The following is a 12,635-nucleotide window of genomic DNA, read 5'->3' as shown; positions in this document are numbered from 1 at the left end:
CAGAAATGATAATATGTATTAAGGGGCGTTGTTATTGGAAGAACTGCTTATTATATTCAACTTTTAGATAAAAGTTAATGCTTGCCAAGAAGCTCTCGGTAAGATTAAAATGTGTCCCATTTTCAAATACATAAATATCTTAATGACTTATTTAACCTCTAACACAAAACTTACATTTCAAATCTCAAATGTTTGGTAAAAGTTACAAAAGATGTCACATTTAACAGCTGTCAGCTTTTACAACAGTTATTCCTAGCTTCCTTGAATTGGTCTTTAAGATTTTACGAGTGTCCTTTGGGAATCACATTTTAAAAGGATAGAGCCATCTTGTGCGAAGCAGATTTCCCAGAAACAAGTTCTTGTTTAACAGTCTGAGAGCTGCCGAACAAACCTGTCCAGGGGACATCTGCTCAACTAATTATGGAACAGGCCCGCATATCCTTTGATTTGCTGGCTCTAAGAAAGAAAATATTGTTCCTACGACACCTACTGTGTTATCAAAAGAGAAACTACAATTCCCAGAATGCATAGAGCTCGTCTGTAAAAATACCAGGGGGCAGATTTATGAAGGCCTTGCGCCGCCGGTGCGTCACTTTTTCCCATGTTAAAAATGACGCACCGGCGGCGCAAGGCCTTCATAAATCTGCCCCCAGGTGTAGCTCAAGGTGTCAGGTTTGGCAGAAGGTTCAGAGAAACCGAGCTATCCAGGACCCCCTCGCCCACTCCTGCCGGCCCCCTATTTGCCTGGAATCTCTTTGGTTTCTCACTCGGGACTCTCGCTTGAGTGAGCCCCGGGTCTTTAAGTCGTGTTATTATATTGTCCCCAGGTGATGGTCCTGGTCAAATGATGAGGCATAGGAGGGGCTGATTACGCCCATCCGTCATCTCCTGACCCCTATAACATACACTGAGGCCCAGCCCCATGTTTCCATCTTGAAAGACGTGTTTCTGTGGAGGAGAGAGTTGGTGTTGACGGCCTTCTTTGCCTGCACGAGGACAGAGCGCCTCTCGTAGGCTGGCTAGCTTGTGTTAAAGGTTGGTTGTTATTATTACCTTTTAAACGTTTTGATTTTTCTTGTAGGCTTTAAATCCGAATAGCTGATTGGTGAAAGAACAGGCTCGATTTCCTCATTCCTAAAATAGTTTAACTGTCTCGGCATTTTTTTTCTTCTTTTTAACATTTTGTTTTTCTTCATAGTTTAGTATTTTAGTTTCATGCAAGTAAACTTCAAAGGCGCTTCTTGCTATGGGATTTAAGGTTTGAAGTTTCCTGTGGGATGTGTAACACAGTATATGCCTAGCAATTTTGTACATGATGCATTCTGGGCAACGTGGTCTTTTATGACGGCTACTATTTGCGCATTGAACGAGATGGTGTATTAGAGCGTGTCGTATTGGAGCATTTAAATAGCAGGGATACCCACCCTATAGTGTAGGGCAGTAGTCTTCAAACTTCTTAATGTCGTGCCCCTCACACACAGCTGTGCTAAAAAAAAATAAAGCAAGCATTGGCATAGCCAATAGGTCTCGCTTTTGGGACCTTATAAGTATTTAGTTATGCAGCACAATATCCTTGGTGCAACAACATCAACTGTTGCATGGCTAAACCCTTATAAGGTCCCAAAAGCGAGACCTATTGGCTAGGTCAATGCTTGTTGACAGTGCAAAGAAAAGGTGAATTGCTGCTTTACTTTGTCCCACTCCGTCAAGGCCCATGACTTGCTACTCCCAATAACGCAAACAAATCCAGTTCTAGGTGGTCTGTGCCTCTGTCTTATCAAAGTAAGCTATATGGAAATTGAGGCAGACGGCTCATCTACTCAAATAAAATGTGAAAATGGTTGACTCCAGTCTGACATTACGTGTCTGCCATGAGTGCTAGTGAGTGGACTCAAGCAGTTGTCTCCCTCCCACACAGAAGGCAGATGTCAATGCTGTGTCCATGCCCTTCTGCTGCCATTACTGGTACTGTTCGTGTACTGCCTGGAGCCTGTCACAGCAGAGACGGCTGTGAGGGGAACTGCGTCAACCTATTTCCTTTGAAAGTGCAAAGAACACATTTTCATGGGACCATGGGACCCAGGGAATCTGCAAAGCACCTTCTTCTGGACTGGAGATTCGGAAAAACAAAAAATACCATTACCATAATGCATCCTTCATCATCTGGTTCGTGATCGTGTGGGCATAGGGCACAAATGCGTTAAAATAACCTGCAGGTGACCTGTGGTTGGCCAGCTGGCTTCAACTTCTAAGTTGCATTTGTCATTTAATGTTTTGCAGGCAGCAGGGCCCGAGTGATCACCTCTAAAATGTACTGTGTGGGTGCCCCCACTCTACTGTGGGGGGTACGCCAGACTCCGTTACACCCCTGAATGTAAGGCACCGGTGCTTGCGAACATAATACTCTGTGCCCTACGCCCGGTAGTTCTGCCTGAATTGAAAGCTATAGGCAGGGCCAGGCAATGAGTGGGCACTGTGCAAAACTGTACCTAGAGAAGTGGAGAAGTGTGGCTCACTGGTTAGAGCAGGCAGACCCTGAAGCAGAGGTCGGACCCGGGACCAGAGTTCAATTCCCGACGCGGCAGGGTCTCGAGCTCAAATGTCCACGGACTCGATAATTCTCGCTTCGGTGCCTGACCTAATCATGGGTTCACACTCTGCAACTCTGGGCATTAAGCTTGCTTAATCTCCACAACGGCCCCCCGCGGCGGGATGCCTGGTTTTCACCTTGGGGATGCCCTGTAGGGGCTATCTCACAGGGAAAAGCCAGGACGGGTTCCCAAGGCAAAGCGCTTAGAGACCCCTTGGTTATAAGCGCTATATAAATCCAAACATACATACATACCTATGTTTGGGCAACATGCCCGACAGATGGACGAGGGATAGCAGGCAGGGGATGGGGAGGCGATGGAGAGTGGTACATCCTTACTAACGGGATGCGAGATGCAAAATCTAAACCACAGTTTCTATCACTGAGTGTGAGCCTCACTTCAAGTTTCCCCTTGGAGAAATCAATTCACAAAGATGGTGTTTCTGAAATTGTGTGCGATCATGACGTCTGTAAGTGCTCTGCGTCAGGAAGGAGAGCTACTTACTGATTCCAGGGAGACAGGGGAGTGGAAGAATGGAAAAAAAGCATGGAGGAGCCAGGGTATTAAAAACAGATTGGGTGAACACCGGATAAGAGAATGAAGTGAGATGGAGTGTGGGGTGACATCGAGGGAAGAAGAATGAACAGAGGCAGAGGAGGACAATGCACCGAAAATGAACATGTTGTAGTACAGGATTGGCACATCATGTCTCGCATCGAGGCAAACCTTGTGATGTAAGGACTGGAACAGGTTTTAAAAATAAAAAGTAGTCCTAATTCATTCCTTAAGGAGACTTCTATCAGACTGACACGAAATAAAAAAATTGATCCACTTAGACAAGCAAATACGAACATGTCCAGTTTCTAAGTACTGCCGTAGCGTTTCATGCAGTGGGACAACTCATCAGAGAAAGAAAATTCACCAAAGTTAACGGGAGTGGTGCTGATATTTTAAAGCAATGCGTAGTGGAGAAGTGTGGCTCACCGGTTAGAAGCGGCAGACCCTGAAGCAGAGGTCGGCCCGGGACAGGGTTCAATTCCCGACGCGGCAGGGTCTTGGGTCAATATCCGCGGACTCGATAATTCTCGCTTAGGTGCCTACGCTAACCATGGGTCCCACTCTGCAATTCTGGGCAATAGCTTGCTTAATCTCCACAACGGCCCCAGCAATGCCGGGGATGCCAGGCTTCCGCTTGGGGTGCCCTCTCACAGGGAAAGCCAGGACGGGTTCCCCAGCGGTATACAGCGCCAGGACACCACGTAACGAGGTAACAGTGCTCTTTACAAGTATACATACATTACATTACATTACATATAAGGCTGATATTTAAAAGCAATGCGGTGCGTGCGTGTATCCGTGCGCGCGCAGTGTGCTCTTTTTCAAAGCACATACTCCTGCTTGTGGCGCGCCGCTGCGCACTCCCGCAAGGCGTATGCTACCACAAGCACAAGTATGTGCTTTGAAAAAGAGCTGCACGACGGCTTAAGGTCTCCTAAGCCGCGAATGCGCGCTTCGTAGGCGAGACCTAAAAATGACCTGCACATAATGACACTGTACTGATATGATCTTTCACACTTCGAAACAAAACAGCATAGAATATGTCCGCTAATCTAAATCGAACTGTAGGTAAGTCACTGTCACAGATTGTTAGCAAACAGTTGAAATAATGAAAAGCCATTAATTCTCTCAGCAGCGCAATTACAAATTAAAACAAGCACTGACATAGTCAGTTGGTCATGCCTTTGGAACCTACAGTATTTGCCAATTCTTTTTGCCAAAGTTGACCAGCATCAGTAAAAAGAAATCCTTTCAGCGGGTGCGTTTTAATATTGCATAATGAAATCCTTTCAGTATAGCAAACAAAAAAAATTCTGTAGCATGAAGCGGGTGGCATTTTCTCATTTTTTTTTATTGACAGCTCTAAAATGGCTGACTCCACTTAGATTGGCTAGTAAAAAAAAATTTAAATGTAAGCGCATGACAGCACTTTTCTGGAATACCTGCAGCAAATTCATGTCGAATCCTCCCAAAAAATATATCTAAAAAATATATTTTAAAAAGTGAATGGGAGATATTGGAGGCAATTGAGGAGTGGGTTTCGGAAAGCAGATGGGAGTTTATTTATTTATTTATTTATTTATTTATTTATTTATTTATGAAGCTTGTAAAGCGCGTGGCTACCCCCGAGGGGGTGTCCCGGCGCTGTAGACTGCAGGCCAGAAAAGGAAAGGACCGAATTATGGGGTAGAGAATAGCCAGGTCTTCAATCGGCTACGAAAAAGGGATTCAGACGGAGTGAACCGGAGATCTAGAGGGAGGTTGTTCCAGAGTTTGGCCGTCATAACTGTGAAAGCTCTGCCGCCCATTCTGGAGCGGCGGAATCGAGGTACTGTGATAAGAAGTAAATTGTTAGACCGCAGGGATCTGACCGATTTGTGAGAGTAAAAGTCTCTTTCGCAGATATCCCGGGCCTGACCCATTAAGGGCTCGAAAAGCAAGCGTCAGCATTTTAAACTGGATGCGACTGGAGATGGGGAGCCAATGTAATTCTTTACGGTAGGATGCGACCGACTGACGGTAGGGGATATTGCCAATCGGCCTCGCCGCCGCGTTCTGAACGATTTGTAGACGTTCAATTTGATACAGAGGGGCCCTGGCGTAGAGACTGTTGGCATAATCCAAATGTGATGTTATAAGGGCGTGAGTGACCGTTCTGCGGGCATCCATGGGAAGGTATGGAAAGATCTTTCTCATCATGCGCAGGTTCCCAAAACAGGCTTCAGTAACCTTGTTTATTTGGGTTTTACAAGAGAGGGCATCATCAAATTGAAAGCCCAAATTGCGAACAGTTTGGACCGGGATGGGAGGAGGATTAAGCACGGTCGGCCACCACAAGGTAGAAGGTATAGAGGTTTTTTGATTAAAAAAATAAGACCTCCGTCTTATCGGTGTTGAGCCTAAGATGATTAGAAGTCATCCAGGAGCATATTTCACCAAGACAGTGGCGGAAGCTGGCGAAACTGAAGTCAGAGTGATCTCTAAAAGAAAACACTAGCTGTGTATCATCAGCATAGGAGATCACTCTGACCCCCCAAGACTCCACCACTCTAGCCAAAGGGGCCAAATACACATTAAAAACAGTGGGCTCAACGCAGAGCCCTGAGGAACTCCACAGACCAGGGGTTTACTCTCAGATTCAAATGGTTTAAGGAGAACCCTCTGCGTACGTCCTTTAAGAAAGAAACTGATCCAAGACAGAGCGGAGCCACCTAAACCTATCTGCTTTAAGCGATCCAGTAGTATCCCATGGAACACCGTATCGAAAGCGGCGGATAGGTCGAGGAGGACCAGCATGGCCTCCTCGCCCCTATCCACACACTCTTGAATCGTCTCCGAGACCTCCAGGAGCGCCGTCTCAGTACTGAAACCAGTTCTGAAACCCGACTGGGAATCGTGTAGCAGAGAATTGGTCTCAAGATAGTCCGCAAGTTGTAGCTGTATGGCTTTTTTGAAGACCTTCGCTGGTTTAGGGAGGAGGGAAATGGGGCGGTAGTTACAGAATTGCGCCGGGTCCGCGTCCATCTTCTTCAGGATGGGGACTAGCATGGCCTCCTTCCAAGCCGTTGGAAATTGGCCCAAATGTAATGAGGAGTTCCAGATAGAAATGAATAAATCGATTAGAAGGGGCGCTAGGCTGCTCATGACCTTGGGCGGAGCCGGGTCTAAAGGGGAACCAGATTTACACTGAGTGAGCAACTTAAATGCAGACTCAGTAGTGAGATCCTTAAAAGCAACCAATGATGGTGTAGTGTAATCCTTGTTCTTAGCAATAGGAAGGGATTGAACAGATTTTAGGGCAGACGGAAAGGAGGAAGTGATTTTCTCAATTTTGTCTTGAAAATAATCAGACAATCCATTACATAAGGCCTGGCTAGAGAGGTTCTGGGGTGTCATAGCGGGAGGCTTAACAAAGTCCTTTACAATATTAAAAAGAGTTTTTGCAGAGTTCTCTGCGTTTTTAATTAGTAAGGCAAAGAAATCTCTCATTGTGGACTTTTTTAGTTTGATAAAATTCTTTAAAGCAGATTTGTAAATACTTTTTGCTTCTGGATCATAGGAGAGTCGCCATCTACCTTCTAATTTTTTACAGCGGCTTTTTTTCCTCACGCAAGGCTGGCGAAAACCACGGGGCAGAAGGGCGAGATCTCGCAGAGGAGACGGGCAGCAGGGGGGCAGTGGCCTCAATGGCAAGCAATAGGGCTGAGTTGAACTGGGCCACGCTTGCGTCAATATCGTCGGTTAGTGGGTCCAAAGGGTAAGAGAAAACAGGATCTAAGGCGGTGCAGGTGACTTTATGCCATTTTCTCCCGTAGTCCCTACCAAGTGCCACCGGACTCGGAGCGGGAGGGAACATGATATCGAACGGGAGAAGATAATGGTCGGACCAGGTGAGGGGAAGGGAAGGGTAAACTGTGATACCAGGAAGATTTGAAAAAATTAATTCGAGAGTGTGGCCAGCTATATGCGTCGGGCCCTGGATCAATTGGGACAAGCTCAGGCTCTGCAAGGTGTCTAGTAATTGAGTAGCCTGAGCACAGGAAGGGTCTTCAGCATGTAGGTTGAAATCGCCTAGCACTATAAAGTGCGGATGTTTAAGGGAAAGATCCGCTATAAGATGTACAAGCTGTATTAATGAAGGGGCAGATGCATTGGGGGGATTATACACTAAAATACCGGCAAAGATGACAGCAGCCGAATCCGAAATGGTAAAATACATGGCTTCAATCAGCCCTATATTCAGCAGTTTCTTAATAGTCCGGCGCAGATTAGATTTCAAAATGATAGCAAGGCCGCCCCCTGTTTTTCCCTCTCGGTTAATACCCATCAGAAGATAGTCAGGGGGGGTGGCTAAATGGATATCCGGTTTGGAGGTGTCTTTTATCCAAGTTTCTGTAAGGAACAGTATATCCCAGCCATGTGAGGCGAGTGTAGTCCAGATTTCGCTAGCATGGCGGGGGAGAGAGCGACAATTGACCAATCCTGCCCTCAGTGTCAATGGGGAACTTGTGCGACTGGCTGAAGTGGCAAATGGAAGAACACGTTCACCCCATGGAGGAAGCTCCAGGTCACAGTGTGGACATTTAAAAGGGCGACCCTCCAGATTACTCGGAGGGCAGCGAGAGAGCGGCGTGCAGGTACCTGAACTAAATTGTAAAAGTTGCTCTCTAGTCCAGCTAATGGGGACAGTCTTAGTGAAACGGGCAGGGGGACTGGCCCTGGGCCCTGGCCAGGCGCGGACGGGCGCAGACGGGCTTGTCTTAGGCGCGCCTTTGGCGCGCCATCTGCGCGCCCGCTGCACCCGCCCGCTGCGCGGACGGGGAGTCCGTCGACTTTTATACATAGCGAGGAGGGCGGGAGTCGTCCAAGAGCTGGACCGCTACCCTGCCTTCCCCTAATATGGCGGCCGCTATTCTCTGCATACCGGCGTCAGCACCTCGATTTCGGCTGCGCCGGTAGGCAATGGAGTGAGGGAGACCCTGGAGGCGATGTGAGTCTCACCTTCAAGGGTCGTGTCGCCAGGAGAATAAAATTGCACAAGTTAAGATATTTACAATTTTTTAAAATAGTGTCAGCCAATAATCTAGTAATCTGATTAGCGTGGAGGGGAAAGTGAAGAGCGCCCCCGGCTTCCGCCTCAGGGGAAAGAAATCAGTAGTAGGAGTTGGCAGGGGCATGAGAGAAACAGCAACACAGGGGCAGAGAAGCATACAAGGAAGACACCATAAGGCACAGGAGGATACGTACACTGGAAAGTGAGAGCAAGGAATCACGAGGGAGAGAAACAAAATACAGAGCACAGGTTGAAAAACACAAGGGCAAGGAGCAGGAAACCTCAAGCACTCTGACAGAGTCCTTAAACAAAAGGAAACACGTAGTTGCCTAGAAGTGAACAGTGGAAGGACACAAGCCAGCCAGCGAAGAATATGGAAAAAGAGGCTATGTTTGAAGGGGGCATGGGTAAGGTTGGGGTGGTAAAAGAAAGATAGAGGATAGTCATCACATAAGAAGCAAGCAAATGAGTTAGAATAAAGTCAACCCATGGCTGGGCTCTAATCCCCTATAAGTTTTTGATAATAGGCCCACAGCAGGTCTTTCGCAACCAGTCCCTCATATAATCTTATAGATTCTTTAAACAATGAGTGAGCAGCAGTTGAAACCCAACTCCGACACATTTCTTTCAGGGAAACAGTTACATAACTTACGTAGTGGCTGATCTGTACCTGGAAAATAATAATAGACGCCTGAAGTGTATAGATTGATTTTAAAGCAAAATAAATAAATACTATCCAATAAAGAGAAAAGAAGTGAAAATTCACAAACAACTAAGGCCATAATTGAGGGTTTAAGGGAGTGGAAGCACAGCCATGCACTGACCGGAATCTCACCACACTAAACCTGCAGGGTCTCTCCCTCATTTAGTGATGGGAGAAATCCCATATTTCTGACAGTAGAGCCTTATATGTCTCTTCAGTGATAAATTTGTTCCGGTTTCTCGCTGTTCACCGCCGAACCTCGTGTGGGTAGGTGTGTCTGGTGTAGTTCGCTCAGCGGACAGGTACCTACTATTAAGGTGCCATTACATGGGAGAAGACAGTTGAAGCCCAACAGTGACCTAAGCAGGGTCGCATTAGAATAAGCAGGACCTTGTGGCCTGCCTATAAGTTTCCAGTGGAAGGTAGTATTGCCCCTTCCTTGTGTAGTACTGTTCTTTCCTTTTTCTAGGTCCTGATGAATTGCGATTATAGCATGAAACATGTTGACCACTAGGTAGTATATACACTCCTAGATCATTGGCCCAGTGTGTATTTCTCCTTCACCGTTTTTACTGAGGTAGCTAACCACACCATTAAAATGCCTTTTGGATTACCTAACCTTTTTTAACCTTCACTCACTTTGCACGTCTACACCACACCTAGGACCCCCATACCCACATGCAACAACTGGCAGGAACAAAAGATCTCCGATAAAGAGACCCGTCATGGGTGCCCGTCAGACATTGCAGCGCCAGTCTGACGAGGAGCAAAACCCAGATGATGAAGCATGACACCTAGCTTGCTGGGTGTGTGAGGGTTTTAGTTCCGAAAGGGGAATTTCCCCTCTCTTTCTTTCGCTTGGCTTACTTAAAGCTTAACCCTTCCCTTGGGGAACTGTGTATCTTCATGGTCTAAAATAATCTTCAGTGATAAACCCTTAAGCCAGGAGCCACAAGGCCTCTAAATAACACCCTATTTAGAGTGGGGCGTCCGTCTGCTAATTGTTCTTGTCTGGAGTACCATGCAAAAAAAGAAATCAAAAATATGCATCAAGTCCAGGAAGAAACTTCACGCATATCGGGGACAATTTTCTTTGTTGCGTGGGCTTCCGATTGTTGTCCTGTTCGGTTTAAGTAGTAGCAGCCGGTAATGCCAGTGTGGGAGCCACACTGGCACACACATCCATGCATTCACTCGTGTACACATCCACTCACATCAAGCACTCACATATTCACATACATTTCTACAATCAAACACGCTACAGGAGCTGTGACATCTTCAGCCCTGCAAAGTTCAGTTCAGGCAGTGATAATAATAATCTTTATTGATTGGTTGAAAAAAACATTTATAATTTAAAACATGACAAAATTGAATAATAGAAAGGACTGTAATAAGAGTTTTAAAACGATGTATTTAAAATGACTTAAAATTAGGGGGGCCATTAAGATCTAATAATGTTCCGATACAGTACATCGCTCTGGATTTCTTGCAGTCTCTGATTTGGATGTTGTCTATTAACTCGGCCGCCCTGCTATGGTGAGGAGGGTTTGGATGGGATTGTGGCTTCAAGAAGATTTGACGCTTTATGGACAAATTTCGAAAGCCCAATGTTTAGCTTGGTGTTGTCAGGGGTGAGAGCAGCCATTATTGCTTGGCGGCACGATCAAACTCCCAACATAATACTTTGGCCTCGCAACAGTGACCATCTGGCTGTGAGCAGTGCAGGGCATGCACATGCGATATGTTCCATTGTTTCAGAATGGTAGCCACACAACCTGCATTCCGTGCTACTACCCGGCCGGCGCCATTCCGGGAGGTTCTTCAGAAAGGGCCATTCTCCCATCCACAGGGCTAAAAACTTGCATTTCCAATAAAGTGTGTATGTGCTTGACAGGTAGGGTGGCTGAACACCCTCTTTAAAATTGGCGATTACAGCCTAGGCGTGTCTCCTCTTTGAGAGTATTGCCCTGTCCGAGTGAAAGGACCACAATCTAATAGTTTTTTTGATGGCGGACTTTAACACCGGGTGAGAGGGATTGATATCCCAAAGGTCTTTTGCACCTAGTAACAGTAGGCTGTAATCCAAGAGTTGCCGAAGCTTGTGGCTGGTCTGATTTTTCTGTATTTCCTGCCAGCGTCGGGCCTCCAAGGAACCCTCCTGGGCGTTGCGCAGTCTATGACACAGTTTAACGAATGCACCTGCCTCCACTCCATGGTGATCTTGGAGTCCCAATTCGAGTCTCACTTGAGCTGGGGAGGCAGATTTTGGCAACCGAAAGGCTCCTTTAAAGATTTTTGTTATTAAATTGTTTATTAATATACTGGTTGTGCCCTTGGTGATCTCGTGCCCATACGTCACGGAGTTGATTACTTTGGCTTTCATTACTTTCAGCATGGGTGTTAGGCTGGGACCTAGTAGCTGTTTTGCCAATTTTGCAGCGGCCACCTCTTAACGACAGAGCTTTAATTTTTAATGCTTCTTTGTGCTTGATAAAAGAACCTCTTGTATCCGGAAAGATGCCCAGGTATTTATAACTGGGGGTTGAATCTAGCTTTGTTTTGTTGCAGTTCAGGCAGTGAAGCGCCTGAACATTTATAACATGTACAGCGCCTGGCCGCTGATGGCTTTGAAGACTGCCAGGCAGACAGGTATATGGCAGACAGTTCTCTTCCGCGGGTAGGACAGGACATCTGCCAGGCTGAGGGTAGGCCTAATGTATTCTTTTTTTCTATTTTTTTTTTTTTTTTTTTTTTTTTTTTACTATGTTGCCTTTCTGTCGTTTTTTTTCTTGGAAAAGTAAATCCCAGCAGCTTGACGAGACAAATATAAATGAGTGCTCCTTCCATCAAACCACTACTTATTTACCTGATTGCATGGCTCATTTTTTTTATTTCAGTGTACATGTATCACTGATTAATGTGTGTGTCCGAGTTATAACTTTCCATGCTCCATTGTTATGTGACAACGCAGAGTGCCACATACGTGTACGCAGACAGATTTTACTTGCATAAAACAATTTCATGTTTTGTTTTTACTTACTTTTCATTTACGAATAACTAGCAGAAATTCTGTTTTATTTTTACACAGTCAGTAAAGTCAAGATGTGAATCGAATAAAATCCGTTGTTGACATGTTACAGATTAATGTGGAATTGTTTCTTAGCCTGCAGACTCCTTGTGTATCATTGGTATAGATATGAACAGCTGATGCAGGGCCTCGATTCATTTGGGGAGAGGGGTTGGCCTAACGGCTAAGGCGCTCGACCTCGGACCTGGGGAACTCGGTTCGAGTCTCGGTAACAACGCCAAAAACCCCCTGTGATTCTGGGCAAATCACTTAATCTCCCCGTGCCTAAAAATGAAAGTGTCCTCATGTAACGTAACTGGTGCTATGTAAAGCGCTCTGATAACTGATTCGGTTCGGTTCTAGTTCGCGCTATATAAAACTCTGCAAAAAAAAAAAAAAAAAAAAAAAAAAAAAAAATTTGTTAATGCAGTTGGTAGGTATGATCCCTGAATTATATAACAGCTGACTGGGAACCATGCTAAGGATTCAAGTCCGACTCATACACTTTTGAATTCCTGAACTTTAAAAAGACTAAAAAATTATCTCAGATGCTACGACATCACTGTCATCTCTCAGAATCTAAGAGGAAGAAAGTGGAAGCACCCAAGAAGTTCAAAGGTATCCGTAAAGCGGGGGAGGGGAGAAGTACAGTGACTTCCTAGT

The 12,635-nt window shown here is 45.7% G+C and overlaps 1 protein-coding gene across 1 annotated transcript in view; it reads left to right on the top strand.

Annotated features, from left to right (window-relative positions):
• The first annotated feature begins 902 nt into the window (after nucleotides 1–902).
• LOC144823836 (NXPE family member 1-like) overlaps nucleotides 903–12,635 on the top strand; it is a 518,225-nt gene continuing 506,492 nt past the window's right edge. The window contains exon 1 of the mRNA XM_078682709.1: nucleotides 903–1,035. The gene's annotated coding sequence lies outside the window, so the exon portion shown is untranslated. The remainder of the gene's footprint in view (nucleotides 1,036–12,635) is intronic.

The sequence above is a fragment of the Lissotriton helveticus genome, chromosome 1_1 (genome assembly GCF_964261635.1).
Source record: "Lissotriton helveticus chromosome 1_1, aLisHel1.1, whole genome shotgun sequence".
In the NCBI taxonomy this organism is placed as follows: domain Eukaryota; kingdom Metazoa; phylum Chordata; class Amphibia; order Caudata; family Salamandridae; genus Lissotriton; species Lissotriton helveticus.
The sequence above is the reverse complement of the archived record's forward strand: the minus strand, read 5'-3'. Positions and strand labels throughout refer to the sequence as shown.